This window comes from Delphinus delphis, chromosome 10, assembly GCF_949987515.2.
Source record: "Delphinus delphis chromosome 10, mDelDel1.2, whole genome shotgun sequence".
Lineage (NCBI taxonomy): Eukaryota > Metazoa > Chordata > Mammalia > Artiodactyla > Delphinidae > Delphinus > Delphinus delphis.
Window position 1 is genome coordinate 13,390,379 of NC_082692.2, and position 14,922 is coordinate 13,405,300.

Sequence of the window (14,922 nt, forward strand, 5' to 3'; positions counted from 1 at the left end):
CACCCGCAGAGCTTGGCTCTCCTCCCTTCCTCCCTCTCCCTCTCTCTCCCCCTCGGCTTGTCTGTATTTGGAGCTCCCGGAAGCCGCCGGCCACTCTCCCCAGGAGCGGCGTGACTGACACCGACTCCTACTCAGGGGGGAGGAGGAGGGGAGGAGGGCAGGCGGGAGGAGGGCGCGAGGGGCCGAGCAACGGATCGGCATCGCCCAGGACCAGACCGCAGGACCGGAGGTAATCCGGAGCAGGTAATCCGGAGCAGCCGGGCCGGGAGGGGCCGGCGGGCAGGTGCGGGGGGCGCTCCGCGGCCGCGCTCGGAAGTTGCGCTCAATGGGTGGGGTGAAGAGGGGCCGGGGCGGGCGGCGCGCGAGGAATAAAGACCGGGCTGGTGCCTGAGGGGCCAGGATGTCGGGGACGCGGGCGAACGCGGGCCCTGGGTGCCGGGGACCCGGGCGCGGGCGTGCGGGCGCGGGCGGGCGCCCCATCTGGGTCAGCGCAGCGGCGCTCCCTGCCCCCGCCGCCTGCCCCGGCGCGCGCTGGCCTGCCCAGAAGGCGGTGCGGCCGCGGAGCGGGCTTGGGGCTGGACGGATGGCCACGGCCTTGCGGCCACGCTCCAGGCTGGTCTAACTTTGGGGCTTCTCGCCAGTTTGGCTCTGAGCCTCAGAGGGGTGCAGGGTCGTTGGGGGTAGGGCTGTCATAGGACTGAATTTGACCCTAGCCAGGAAGTGCTGGAAAGGAACGGACCTGGCTTCTCTGCAGAAACTGACTTGAGGCCATGAGTCACTTTAAAAAAATGCGAAGGCCACTGAGGCATTGAGGGACAGCTCCGAAGAGGTCACCTCACAGCTGGGTCTCTGTCTCCTTTGGGTAGAGGGTTGTTTGTGGAAGTAGCCTCGGTGTCATCACTTTGGGGACTAATAATCACATATGCAAACGGCCTTGCCTTCATTGCCATCAGAGTGGTATCCGGCAACACAGATAGGTTTGCAAGTTTCAGCGATATTTGAATTGGTGCGTTCTCTAAAATGAGTGAATATGGGTGACTACATTTAGTGTATTGAACTAGGATTAGGTCCAAACGGCCAAAGCGGAGATGAACACAGCAAAAAGGATCAAGAAGCTTTGATTATGTGGTCATGGGAATGCAGAAGTTATGGGACTTAAACCACCAAAGTTTACCAGAATTGTTTGCAGAGTACTATTTCTTTACTGCTTATATAAGACTTCTTTTTTATTTAAGGAACATAGCTTAGAATTCTTGGTAAAATATCTAAGACCCCTTAATGTAAGATTCAACTGTGGAGTGATCTTTGGGGAAATTGTTCTTATAGTTACTAGAGTCTAATTAGACTGTAAGCCTCTTGAGGGCAAGGATGGGGTTTTGGGTAGTTTTTACTGCACCAAGAAGTATTTGACTCACAGCATGCAATGAGCAGGCAATAAAAGTTTGTTAAAATGATTTACCCAATAGTTTGAGTGTGGCTGGATCGTGACTTTTTGAAGATACCACATTATTTTACAAGGAAAGACTACTCTACAATTCCCAAATGTAAAAATCCTTAATAAAATTAGAATCGAAGTACTATATAAATATTTATTAAAGTTAAAGAGAAAAAATTGAGAAATCAAGAGGGTGACTGTCAAGGTGGTCTTGGCTAGTAGGAAATAGATTTTTTGCTACTCATTGTAGAAGTGAGAAGTAATTTAACTTGTTGATACAGTAAGGTTTGGCAAACTTTTTGAGTAAAAGGCTGGATAGTAAACTTGTAGGTTTTCTTGGCTATGTGGTCTCTTTAGTAACTTCTCATCTGTGCTGTTGTAGCTTAAAAGCAGCCATCGACAATACCTAAAGGAATGGTGTGGCTGTATTTCACTTTATTCATGGACACTGAAATTTGAAGTTCATATAATTTTCACCAGTAATGAAGTAGTCTTCTTTTTTTTCAGGCATTAAAAAATGTAAAATTCATTTTTAGCTTGGGAGAGGAGGGGGAGACACAAAAACAGGAGGGGAAAGGGGGCAGGTTTGTCCTGTTGTTAGTAGTTTGCTACTCCCCCCTACCATGTGGTAGAGTTTGGAGAGGAACCTTTTGAGAGAATTAATGGGCCAGATTCTCCGGGTGCCTAAGTCATACCCAGGCATTAAGTTAATGCCTTCAAGAGTAGCATTAACTTATTTTGAGCATTACAGCATTTTGTTTTGTGTTAAATATTTCCTAACAGACATCTTTATGCATGAGGTTTTATTTATTAACGTCTTTATTGGAGTATATTTGCTTCACAATGGTGTGTTAGTTTCTGCTTTATAACAAAATGAATCAGTTATACATATACACATGTTCCCATTTCTCTTCCCTCCTGCATCTCCCTCCCTCCCACCCTCCTTATCCCACCCCTCTAGGCGGTCACAAACCACCTAGCTGATCTCCCTGTGCTACGTGGCTACTTCCTACTAGCTATCCACTTTACTCTTGGTAGTGTATATATGTCCATGCCACTCTCTCACCTTGTCACAGCCTACCCCTCCCCGTATCCTCAAGTCCATGCTCTAGTAGGTCTGTGTCTTTATTCCTGTCTTACCCCTAGGTTCTTCATGACCTTTTTTTTTCTTAGATTCCATATATATGTGTTAGCATATGGTATTTGTTTTTCTCTTTCTGACTGACTTCACTCTGTATGACAGACTCTAGTTCCATCCACCTCACCACAAATAACTCAATTTCATTTCTTTTTATGGCTGAGTAATATTCCATTGTATATATGTGCCACATCTTCTTTATCCATTCATCTGTTGATGGACACTTAGGTTGCTTCCATGTCCTGGCTATTGTAAATAGAGCTGCAGTGAACATTGTGGTACATGACTCTTTTTGAATTGTGGTTTTCTCAGGGTATATGCCCAGTAGTGGGATTGCTGGGTCATATGGTAGTTCTATTTGTAGTTTTTTAAGGAACCTCCATACTGTTCTCCATAGTGGCTGTATCAATTTACATTCCCACCAACAGTGCAAGAGGGTTGCCTTTTCTCCACAACCTCTCCAGCATTTATTGTTTCTAGATTTTTTGATGATGGCCATTCTGACCGGTGTGAGATGGTATCTCATTGTAGTTTTGATTTGCATTTCTCTAATGATTAATGATATTGAGCATTCTTTCATGTGTTTGTTGGCAATCTGTGTATCTTCTTTGGAGAAATGTCTATTTAGGTCTTCTGCCCATTTTTGCATTGGGTTTTTTGTTTTTTTGATACTGAGCTGCATGAGCTGCTTGTAAATTTTGGAGATTAATCCGTTGTCCGTTGCTTCATATGCAAATATTTTCTCCCATTCTGAGGGTTGTCTTTTTGTCTTGTTTATGGTTTCCTTGGCTGTGCAAAAGCTTTTAAGTTTCATTAGGTCCCATTTGTCTATTTTTGTTTTTATTTCCATTTCTCTAGGAGGTGGGTCAAAAAGGATCTTGCTGTGATTTATGTCATAGAGTGTTCTGCCTATGTTTTCCTCTAAGAGTTTTGATAGTGTCTGGCCTTACATTTAGGTCTTTAATCCATTTTGAGTTTATTTTTGTGTATGGTGTTAGGGAATGTTCTAATTTCATACTTTTACATGTACCTGTCCAGTTTTCCCAGCACCACTTATTGAAGAGGCTGTCTTTTCTCCACTGTATATTCTTGCCTCCTTTATCAAAGATAAGGTGACCATATGTGCGTGGGTTTATCTCTGAGCTTTCTATCGTGTTCCATTGATCTATATTTCTGTTTTTGTGCCAGTACCATACTCTCTTGATTACTGTAGCTTTGTAATACAGTCTAAAGTCAGGGAGCCTGATTCCTCCAGCTCCATTTTTCATTCTCAAGATTGCTTTGGCTGTTCAGGGTCTTTTGTGTTTCCATACAAATTGTGAACTTTTTTGTTCTAGTTCTGTGAAAAATGCCAGTGGTAGTTTGACAGGGATTGCATTGAATCTGTAGATTGCTTTGGGTAGTAGAGTCATTTTCACAGTGTTGATTCTTCCAATCCAAGAACATGGTATATCTCTCCATCTATTTGTATCATCTTTAATTTCTTTCATCAGTGTCTTATAATTTTCTGCATATGGGTCTTTTGTCTCCTTATGTAGGTTTATTCCTAAATATTTTATTCTTTTTGTTGCAGTGGTAAATGGGAGTGTTTTCTTAATTTCACTTTCAGATTTTTCATCATTAGTATATAAGAATGCCGGAGATTTCTGTGCATTAATTTTGTATCCTGCTACTTTACCAAATTCATCAATTAGCTCTAGTAGTTTTCTGGTAGCATGTTTAGGATTCTGTATGTATAGTATCATGTCATCTGTGAACAGTGACAGCTTTACTTCTTTTCCGATTTGGATACCGTTTATTTCTTTTTCTTCTCTGATTGCCATGGCTAGAACTTCCAAAACTGTGTTGAATAAGAATGGTGACAGTGGGCAACCTTGTCTTGTTCCTGATCTTAGTGGAAATGGTTTCAGTTTTTAACCATTGAGGACGATGTTGGCTTTGGGTTTGTCATATATGGCCTTTATTATGTTGAGGAAAGTTCCCTCTATGCCTACTTTCTGGAGGGTTTTTATCATAAGTGGGTGTTGAATTTTGTCGAAAGCTTTCTCTGCATCTATTGAGATGATCATATGGTTTTTCTCCTTAAATTTGTTAATATGGTGTATCACGTTGATTGATTTGCATGTATTGAAGAATCCTTGCATTCCTGGAATAAACCCCACTTGATCATGGTGTATGATCCATTTAATGTGCTGTTGGATTCTGTTTGCTAGTATTTTGTTGAGGATTTTTGCATCTATGTTCATCAGTGATATTGGCCTGTAGTTCTCTTTCTTTGTGACATCTTTGTCTGGTTTTGGTATCAGGATGATGCTAACCTTGTAGAATGAGTTTGGGAGTGTTCCTCCCTCTGCTATATTTTGGAAGAGTTTGAGAAGGATAGGTGTTAGCTCTTCTCTAAATGTTTGATAGAATTCACCTGTGAAGCCATCTGGTCCTGGACTTTTGTTTGTTGGAAGATTTTTAATCACAGTTTCAATTTCAGTGCTTGTGATTGGTCTGTTCACATTTTCTATTTCTTCCTGGTTCAGTCTCGGCAGGCTGTGTATTTCTAAGAATTTGTCCATTTCTTCCAGGTTGTCCATTTTATTGGCATAGAGTTGCTTTTAGTAATCTCTGATGATCTTTTGTATTTCTACAGTGTCAGCTGTTACTTCTCCTTTCTCATTTCTAATTCTATTGATTTGAGTCTTCTCCCATTTTTTCTTGATGAGTCTGGCTAATGGTTTATCAAATTTATCTTCTTAAAGAACCAGCTTTTAGTTTTATTGATTTTTGCTATCATTTCCTTCATTTCTTTTTCATTTATTTCTGATCTGATCTCTAGGATTTCTTTCCTTCTGCTAACTTTGGGTGTTTTTGTTCTTCTTTCTCTAATTGCTTTAGGTGCAAAGTTAGGTTGTTTATTTGAGATGTTTCCTGTTTCTCAAGGTAGGATTGTATTGCTATAAACTTCCCTCTTAGAACTGCTTTTGCTGCATCCCGTAGGTTTGGGGTCGTCGTGTCTCCATTGTCATTTGTTTCTAGGTATTTTTTAATTTCCTCTTTGATTTCTTCAGTGATCACTTCATTATTAAGTAGTGTATTGTTTAGCCTCCATGTATTTGTATTTTTTACAGATCTTTTCCTGTAATTGATATATGGTCTCATAGCGTTGTGGTCAGGAAAGACACTTGATACGATTTCAATTTTCTTCAATTTACCATGGCTAGATTTGTGACCCAAGATATGATCTATCCTGGAGAATGTTCCATGAGCACTTGAGAAAAATGTGTATTCTGTTGTTTTTTGGATGGAATGTCCTATAAATATCAATTAAGTCCATCTTGTTTAATATATCATTTAAAGCTTGTGTTTCCTTTTTTATTTTCATTTTGGATGATCTGTCCATTGGTGAAAGTGGGGTGTTAAAGTCCCCTACTATGATTGTGTTACTGTCGATTTCCTCTTTTATGGCTGTTAGTATTTGCCTTATGTATTGAGGTGGTCCTATGTTGGGTGCATAAATATTTACAATTGTTATATCTTCTTCTTGAATTGATCCCTTGATCATTATGTAGTGTCCTTCTTTTTCTCTTGTAATAGTCTTTATTTCAAAGTCTGTTTTGTCTGATACGAGAATTGCTACTCCAGCTTTCTTCTGATTGCCATTTGCATGGAATTTCTTTTTCCATCCCCTGACTTTCAGTCTGTATGCGTCCCTAGGTCTGAAGTGGGTATCTTGTAGACAGCATATATACCAGTCTTGTTTTTGTATCCATTCAGCCAGTCTGTGTCTTTTGGTGGGAGCGTTTAATCCATTTACATTTAAGGTAATTATCGATATGTATGTTCCTATTCCCTTTTTCTTAATTGTTTTGGGTTTGTTATTGTAAGTCTTTTCCTTCTCTTGTGTTTCTTGCCTAGAGAAGTTCCTTTAGCATTTGTTGTAAAGCTGGTTTGGTGGTGCTGAACTCTCTCAGCTTTTGCTTGTCTGTAAAGGTTTTAATTTCTCCATCAAATCTGAATGAGATCCTTGCTGGGTAGAGTAATCTTGGTTGTAGGTTTTTCTCCTTCATCACTTTAAATATGTCCTGCCACTCCCTTCTGGCTTGCAGAGTTTCTGCTGAAAGATCAGCTGTTAACCTTATGGGGATTCCTTTGTGTGTTATTTGTTGTTTTTCCCTTGCTGCTTTTAATTTGTTTTCTTTGTATTTAATTTTTGATAGTTTGATTAATATGTGTCTTGGTGTGTTTCTCCTTGGATTTATCCTGTATGGGACTCTCTGTGCTTTTTGGACTTGATTAACTATTTCCTTTCCCATATTAGGGAAGTTTTCAACTATAATCTCTTCAAATGTTTTCTCAGTCCCTTTCTTTTTCTCTTCTTCTTCTTGGACCCATATAATTTGAATGTTGGTGCATTTAATGTTGTCCCAGAGGTCTCTGAGAGTGTTCTCAGTTCTTTTCGTTCTTTTTTCTTTATTCTGCTCTGCAGTAGTTATTTCCACTATTTTATCTTCCAGGTCACTTATCTGTTCTTCTGCCTCAGTTATTCTGCTATTTATCCCTTCTAGAGTATTTTTAATTTCATTTATTGTGTTGTTCATCATTGCTTGTTTCCTCTTTAGTTCTTCTAGGTCCTTGTTAAATGTTTCTTGCATTTTCTCTATTCTATTTCCAGATTTTGGATCATCTTTACTATCATTATTCTGAATTCTTTTTCAGGTAGACTGCCTATTTCCTCTTCATTTGTTAGGTCTGGTGGGTTTTTGCCTTGCTCCTTCATGTGCTGTGTGTTTTTCTGTCTTTTCATTTTGCTTATCTTACTGTCTTTAGCGTCTCCTTTTTGCAGGCTGCACGTTCGTGGTTCCCGTTGATTCTGGTGTCTGTCCCCAGTGGCTAAGGTTGGTTCAGTGGGTTGTGTAGGTTTCCTGGTGGAGTGGGCTAGTGCCTGTGTTCTGGTGGATGAGGCGGGTGGATATTGTCTTTCTGGTGGGCAGGTCCACGTCTGGTGGTGTGTTTTGGGGTGTCTGTGGCCTTATTATGATTTTAGGCAGCCTCTTTGCTAATGGGTGAGGTTGTGTTCCTGTCTTGCTAGTTGTTTGGCATAGGGTGTGCAGCACTGTAGCTTGCTGTCGTTGAGTGAAGCTAGGTCTTGGTGTTGAGATGGAGATCTCTGGGAGATTTTCGCCATTTGATATTATGTGGAGCTGGGAGGTCTCTTGTGGACCAGTGTCCTGAAGTTGGCTCTCCCACCTCAGTGGCACAGCCCTGATGCCTGGCTGGAGCGCCAAGAGTCTGTCCGACACACAGCTCAGATGTGTAGCACAGGGAACTCTACTCAGTACTCTGTAATGACCTACAAAGGAACAGGATAAGAATTCTCTTCAGAAACCCTGCTAGTGTTGGAGGGTCTCCTGCAGAGGTGGGGGGCAGCTCAGGCTCACCATGAGGACAAGGACACTGGCAGCACGAGGTTTTATTTTTAATTCATCAATTATGTAATATACATAAGAATAATTTGCTAAGTTTATGTAAGCTATAAACATTATATTCAGTGACCACCTGTAAGCCTGTCACAACTTTAAAAACTAGGGCATAAGAACTAGATAATTGTGAAAAGGTAACCCACAGAATGCGAGAAAATATTTAAAAGTCCTATATCTGGTAAGGAACTTGTATCCAAAATATATGAAGAGTTCTTACAACTCAACAACAAAAAGATAAATAACCCAATATAAAAATGGTCAAGATATCTGAATGGCTAGTTCTCCTAAGAGGATATACAAATGGCCAATAAGCATATGAAAAGATGTTCAGTATCATTATTCATCAGAGAAATGCAAATCAAAACTACAGTGAGATACCACTTCACACCCACTAGGATGGCTAGAATCAAAAAGTCAGTTAATAAGTGTTGGTGAGGATGTGAAGGAATTGGAACCCTTACACGTTGCTGGTGGGAATATCATCTGGTGCAGCTGCTTTGGAAAACAATTTGGCACTTCCTCAAAAGTTAAACAGATTTACCATATGATACAACAGTTTCACTCTAAGTATATATATCCAAGAGAAATGAAAGCATATGTCCACACAAAAACTATTCACAGATGTTTATATCGACCACACTCATAACAACCAAAAGGTAGAAACAACCCAAATGTCCATCAACTGATGAATGGATAAATATAATATGGTATATCCATTCAATGGGATATTATTTGGCCATAAAAAGAATGAAATACTGATACATGCTACAGCAAGTATGTACCTTGAAGACATTATTCTAAGTTAGTCACAAAAGACCACACACTGTATGATTTTCTGTTCATATGGAAATATTCAGACCAGGGCAATGAATAGAGACAGAAAGTAGATTAGTGGTTTCTTAGGGATGGGGGTTGATGTGAGGGGTGGGTGGTAATAGTTAAAGGGTATAGCGTTTCTTTTTGAGCTGACAAAATGAACTAAAATTAACTGGTGATGGTTTTGAACATCATCATATTGTAAACTTCAAATGGGTGAATTGTATCATATGTGAGTTGTATCTCAATAAAGCCATTAAAGAAAATAAACAGAAGGCTAGAAAAAAAGAACTAGATTGTTACCTATACTGTTGTATCTTTCTTTATGCCCTTCTCCTATGCCATTCCTTGTGCCCCTCCCAACCCTGGATTTTGTGTTAGCCATTACCCGATTTTATTGTAAAATAGTTTTATGACATATGTAAGTATTCCTACATAATTTTGTTTACCTTTGCTTGTTTTTTTGATTTATAAAAAGGGTATATATAGCCTCACTTTTAAAAAACTCGAAATTAAGTTTTAAAGAATTATCCCTATTACTGTGTGTAACTGTGTATTATTTGTCGGCAAATATTCCGCAGTTTATTTATCCATTCTCTTACTGTTGAGCATTAGGGTTGGTTCCCATGTTTTGCTGCTTTGGAGACTCTTTTTCCATGTGTCTTGACACATGTGCAAGTTCTTCTGTGTGAATGTGAATATGCCATGTATTTTAATGACCAGAAACAAGGTTGATTCTCCTTCTGACTTCTACATTAATGGTATATATCCCCAGCTTATTCATTCCCCCCAAACCACCAAGTGATTAGAACTGATATCCTGACTTCTCATCCCATTTAAATTCTAGTTGTAATATCTATTTTCTCATGTCCTCAGAGGTGTGGAAAAATACTATTCTAAAATTTTACAACTGAATTTCACAGCAGCCTCACTTAACCCAGTCACTTACAGGCATCTTCATCTTCTTATGTCACCTGGATTTAGGATAGGACAGAGGACAACTTTATTAAATCCAAGGGATATTATTTTAAGCAAGGTACATAAGTGGTTACTAAATTTCACTAACATTTTTCTTTGTATGTGTATAGTACTGGGTGCTCTAGTGTTCCTTTTCTTTTTTTAAAAAAAAGATTTATTATTTTATTTATTTTTGGCTGCTTTGGGTCTTAATTGGGGGCAAGCGCGATCTTCACTGAGGCATGCAGGATCTTTCGTTGCAGCATGTGGGCTTTTCTCTAGTTGTGGCATGCGGGTTTTCTCTTCTCTAGTTGTGGCACGGGCTCCAGGGTGCCTGGGCTCTGTAGTTATGGTGCACGGGTTCCAGAGCGTGTGGGCTCTGTAGTTTGTGGCACACGGGCTCTCTAGTTGAGGTGCACGAGCTCAGTCGTTGTGGCACACAGGCTTAGTTGCCCCATGGCATGTGGGATCTTAGTTCCCTGACCAGGGATCAAACCCTCATCCCCTGCATTGTAAGGAGGATTCTTTACCACTGGACCACCAGGGAAGTCCCTGGTCTAGTGTTTCTAACATGATTTAGTTGGTTATCCTGGTAAAAATAAGCCAATTGGAAATGCGGTGTTTTAGTCTTGGGCTCTTTCTAGGTCTGCCCTGATTCAGGCTATGAGCTTTTGCTGTTCATTCAGGAGATTTCTACTTGTACCTGGAAGGGGGCAAGCACCCTAAGGTCAGAACAGGCTGTTGTGAAAGAGTTTTAGAGTTTTTTTTATTGTGGTAAAATATACATAACGTAAAAAGTTACCATTTTAACGTATACAGTTAATTCAGTGGCATTAGGTACATTCACGAAGTTGTACAACCATCAGCACCATTCACCTCCAGAACTTCTTCATCATCCCAAACTGAAACTCTGTTCCCATTAACGATAACTCCCCACTCCCCTCTTCCTCCAGCCCCTGGCACCCTCCATTCTACTATCTGTCTTTATGAATTTGCCTATTCTAGGTGCCTCGTATAAGTGAAATCATGCAGTATTTGTTCTTTTGCATGAGCTTTTATATCCAGGGGAATTCCATCTTGTTTTGTTTTTCTAAAGTACACCCTTTTCCCACTTACGGAAAACATTTTCTTTTACTGAGAAATTATGTAATAATTTATATTATTTCCCTTTCATTATACAGCCCTATATAGGAAGGGACATAGGAAGTTGTCTAAAACAAGAAGAAGAACTTTCAGTTATTACGGATGTGACCTTCATCTGCCCTACTTAATTAGACATCTAATAATCCTCGCTTCTTATTGACCACTTAGCCAAAAGGAGAAGGTGTAATAGTCCCCAATTTTTAAAATTTTGCACCTATGGGATGAATGGATGAATTAGGTAACCTTTGAGGTTCCTAATGGCTCCCAGCTTCCCAAAATTGAAAGGCCATTCTGCAATATAAAAGTCTAATCTAAAATAATTCTTGTTTTGTAAGAAGGGTATTAAAGAGCAGGAGAGTGGGAGACTGAAAACAGAAGTGTGGTGGTCTAAATGGTAGTGTTGAAGAGGAGGATGGTCCCAGAGGAGCTAGATGCTTCTGCTCACCTCTGTCCAGGGGCAGAAGGCTCAGATATCTGACATAGTGAGTAGGTTGATGGAAATGTCCATTTAATTAGTTGCTTGGCATTAGGTAGACTCAGTGCAGAAGTCTTTCCCCTGGCATCATCTTCTAGCATGAGAGAAGCAGTGGCAAGAGATTTTCGGGGGTACAGTGCAGGTTCACAAATATTTAGGCAAAATTTTTAAAGTTTGAGTATTGATCCCCCCTCTGTTTTCGTTCCTTATTTGTTTCTTAGTACTCTCATGGTGCCCTCTGACTGTTCAGAATTCCCGCTGACAACCCTCTATTCCCTCTCCTTCCGCCCTGCTTCCAATGGCCTCTTTCTTCATCAGGACTCCTCCTTCTCAGTGTCTCTTATGAATGGAAGGTGGATGATTATCTAAATAAAGTTCTTCAGTAACTGAAACTTTAAAAAAGAAGTCTGTTAATGCAAATGAGTCTCTACGTATACAGAATTAGGGGTGAGGCTCATTTTTATGCTTCTTACTTTAGGCTGAGAGTCTTCAAACTGGGTGCATTTACTATATGCAAAGACTTCCCTAAGGTCCATGCACATGAGTGTTTGAAGAAAATAAATTTACAAATCTTCATCTTTCACAAGTGCTTTTTACCTAAGACTGATCTTCTAGAGAGTGGGTTTGTAACGGAGATGCAGGTTCCCTTTCACGCCTCCTTTTCTTTTACAGATCTTGTGTTTTCTAAATCTCCGTTAAAACAAAACAAAACAAACAAAAATAACCAACTGAAAGTTCAATCTAATCAAATTGTAAACTGATGTTAAAGGGTAAATTTTAAAAGCCAATGAAATCATGATTCTTATACATATAAAAAAATTAACATTTAGAAAAACGTCTTAAAAAATGAGAGAGCCAGAAAGGTCTTACAATCAGTTGAAAGGAGACCATTGATGGGAATGCTAAAATAAATTTTCTTAATAGATGTAAACAAGCTTCCACCACAGTGGGAGAGGGAAGTCCAATGAAGTTCCACAGGATAAATTTTATTTGCATGCCTATAGACAGTTATTACTTGCTTTACTATCAGTTTTCTATAAGTTAACTTTTTAAAAGTTAATTAATTTTTGTCTGTGTCAGGTCTTAGTTGCAGCATGCAGGATCTTTCATTGTGGCATGTGGGCTTCTCTCTAGCTGTGGCACACGGGCTGCAGAGTACATGGGCTCTGTAATTGTGGCATATGGGCTCACTAGTTGTGGCATGCAGGCTCAGTAGTTGCGGCACGCAGGCTTAGTTGCCCCACGGCATATGGGATCTTAGTTCCCTCACCAGGGATCGAATCCACATCCCCTGCATTGGAAGGCAGATTCCCAACCACTGGACCACCAGGGAAGTCCTTACAAGTTAACTTTTATCTCTACAGAGTTGTAAAACAGCCTAGTCGTGGACAACAAATGGCTGAAATAACTCAGATGGATGAGTAGTTAGCATACTCACTAAATTTCAGTCTTCCCCAATTTTTTCTTACACTGGTGATTTAAATGATTTTGATATTTCATCACCATGTGATGTTTAGAATATAACTCAGGGAGTTATATCATTCAAAAAATTGAATGATATTTCTATGACAAAATTTCATCCATTTGCATCTCAGTGCCAGCATTTACATTGATAAAAACAAAAATTGAGAATCGATGTTCAAGCTTGACTCATTCTAGCAATAAGTATACTCATCCACATATGCATGAGATAACTGAAAAATAAAAGAGCTCCAAAAAGAGAGGTTTCCAATTTAAAAAAAATGCCTTTTATCGACATTTACTAAATATTTGTCAACATTTGTAATATTTGTGTTGTTTTAATAAGTTCATTCTAATAAGAGTTACAGTGGTAACAATTAGAAGAGCACTCTTTTTACCATTGAATTTAAATAAATAAATATATATATATATGCTTTTGATGCAGAAAAGTATGATAGGGTAATGAATAAAAGACATTAAAGCATAAACTATGTAAAACTAGGATAAACTCTTATAAGGCAAAAAGAATGGAAATGTAAATTAAAGGAGAAATACAATCATGCAAAAATTTTTGACTGTCAGAGAGCAGCCTGTTTATGTATTCTTTTAAAATGAATGATGATGAATTTCAATGGATGTATTTCAGCAAGTGATAAAATAGGTTTACTTTTACATGTCAACATTTACAGAGTACTGGAAATTACATTCTTCACAATAATAAACATTTTGGTGAAAGTTTTTACATGTCAACCTAAAAATGTGCAAGAGGGATTTACAGATTTCTTTTAGGTTATATACAAGTAAGAATTTGAAAATCCCTTTGAGGCTCATCCTGCCTCTATTTTCTGACCAAAAATAAGAGTCTGATGTGACAAACCATTTCTGCAAGTTTAGTATTGATAAATGAACCAATTCATTGATTGATACAGTGAATCCTTGTTCTACTAGATTTAGAGAAGACATCTAAGAACTAAAGTTCGGGGCTTCCCTAGTGCCGGAGTGGTTAAGAATCCGCCTGCCAATGCAGGGGACACCGGTTCAAGCCCTGGTCCAGGAAAATCCCACATGCTGTGGACCAGCTAAGCCCGTGCGCTACAACTACTGAGCCTATGCTCTAGAGCCTGTGAGCCACAACTACTGAGCCTGTGTGCCACAACTACTGAAGCCCATGCACCTAGAGCCCATGCTCCACAACAAGAGAAGTCACTGCGGTATGCCCCCGCACTGCAAGGAAGAGTGGCCCCTGCTCGCCACAACTAGAGAAAGCCCGCGCGCAGCAACGAAGACCCAACGCAGCCAAAAATAAATAAATAAATTTATTTTTTTAAAAAAGAGAAAAGAACTGAAGTTCTTAATACTTGTGACAGCTCTCCAAAGAGAATGATAGCCCATCACATTTTATTTATTTCTTTTTAGGCAGTTATATCTTTACTCATCTTTCTTGTTCTTCCCTTGGAGGCAACTCACTGTAATACATTACGTGTTTATGTGTATAATAACCAGACAGATAGCACTCTTTGGATCTGTAAATGTATAGTTTTCACCAAGTTTGGGAAGTTTTTGGCCATTTTTTCTTCAAGTACGTTTCCTACCTCAGTCTCTTTGTCCTCTCCTGGAATTCCAGTGACATTAATATTAAACCTTTTAATGTTGTCCCACAGGCTTTTTAGGCTCTGTTCACTTTTTCCTTCAACCTTTTTTCTCTCTGTTCTTTAGACTGGATAATATCTACATCAACTTTATTGATATTTTCCTTTGTCATCTCTGTTCTGCTATTGAGCCCATCCCATGCATTTTTTTACCGTTTATTGTATTTTTCAGTTCTAAAACGTTCACTTGTTTCTCTTTTATAGGTTCTGTGTCTCTGCTGAGAACTTCTATCTTTCCATTCATTTCAAGAATGGTTACCATTATTTCCTGGAGCGTAGTTAAAACAGCTCCTATAAATCTATCGGATAATTCCAACACCTGTGTCATCTTGGGGTTGGCATGTGTTAATTGTCTTTTCCTTTGACGATTGATCACA

The 14,922-nt window shown here is 39.5% G+C and overlaps 1 protein-coding gene across 2 annotated transcripts in view; it reads left to right on the forward strand.

The window, feature by feature from the left end:
* Nucleotides 1-14,922, forward strand: part of CAP2 (cyclase associated actin cytoskeleton regulatory protein 2) — a 136,550-nt gene continuing 121,628 nt past the window's right edge. The window contains exon 1 of one of the 2 annotated variants that reach the window (XM_060023593.2): nt 1-243. The gene's annotated coding sequence lies outside the window, so the exon portion shown is untranslated. The remainder of the gene's footprint in view (nt 244-14,922) is intronic. The other variant, XM_060023595.2, reaches the window with a different exon arrangement.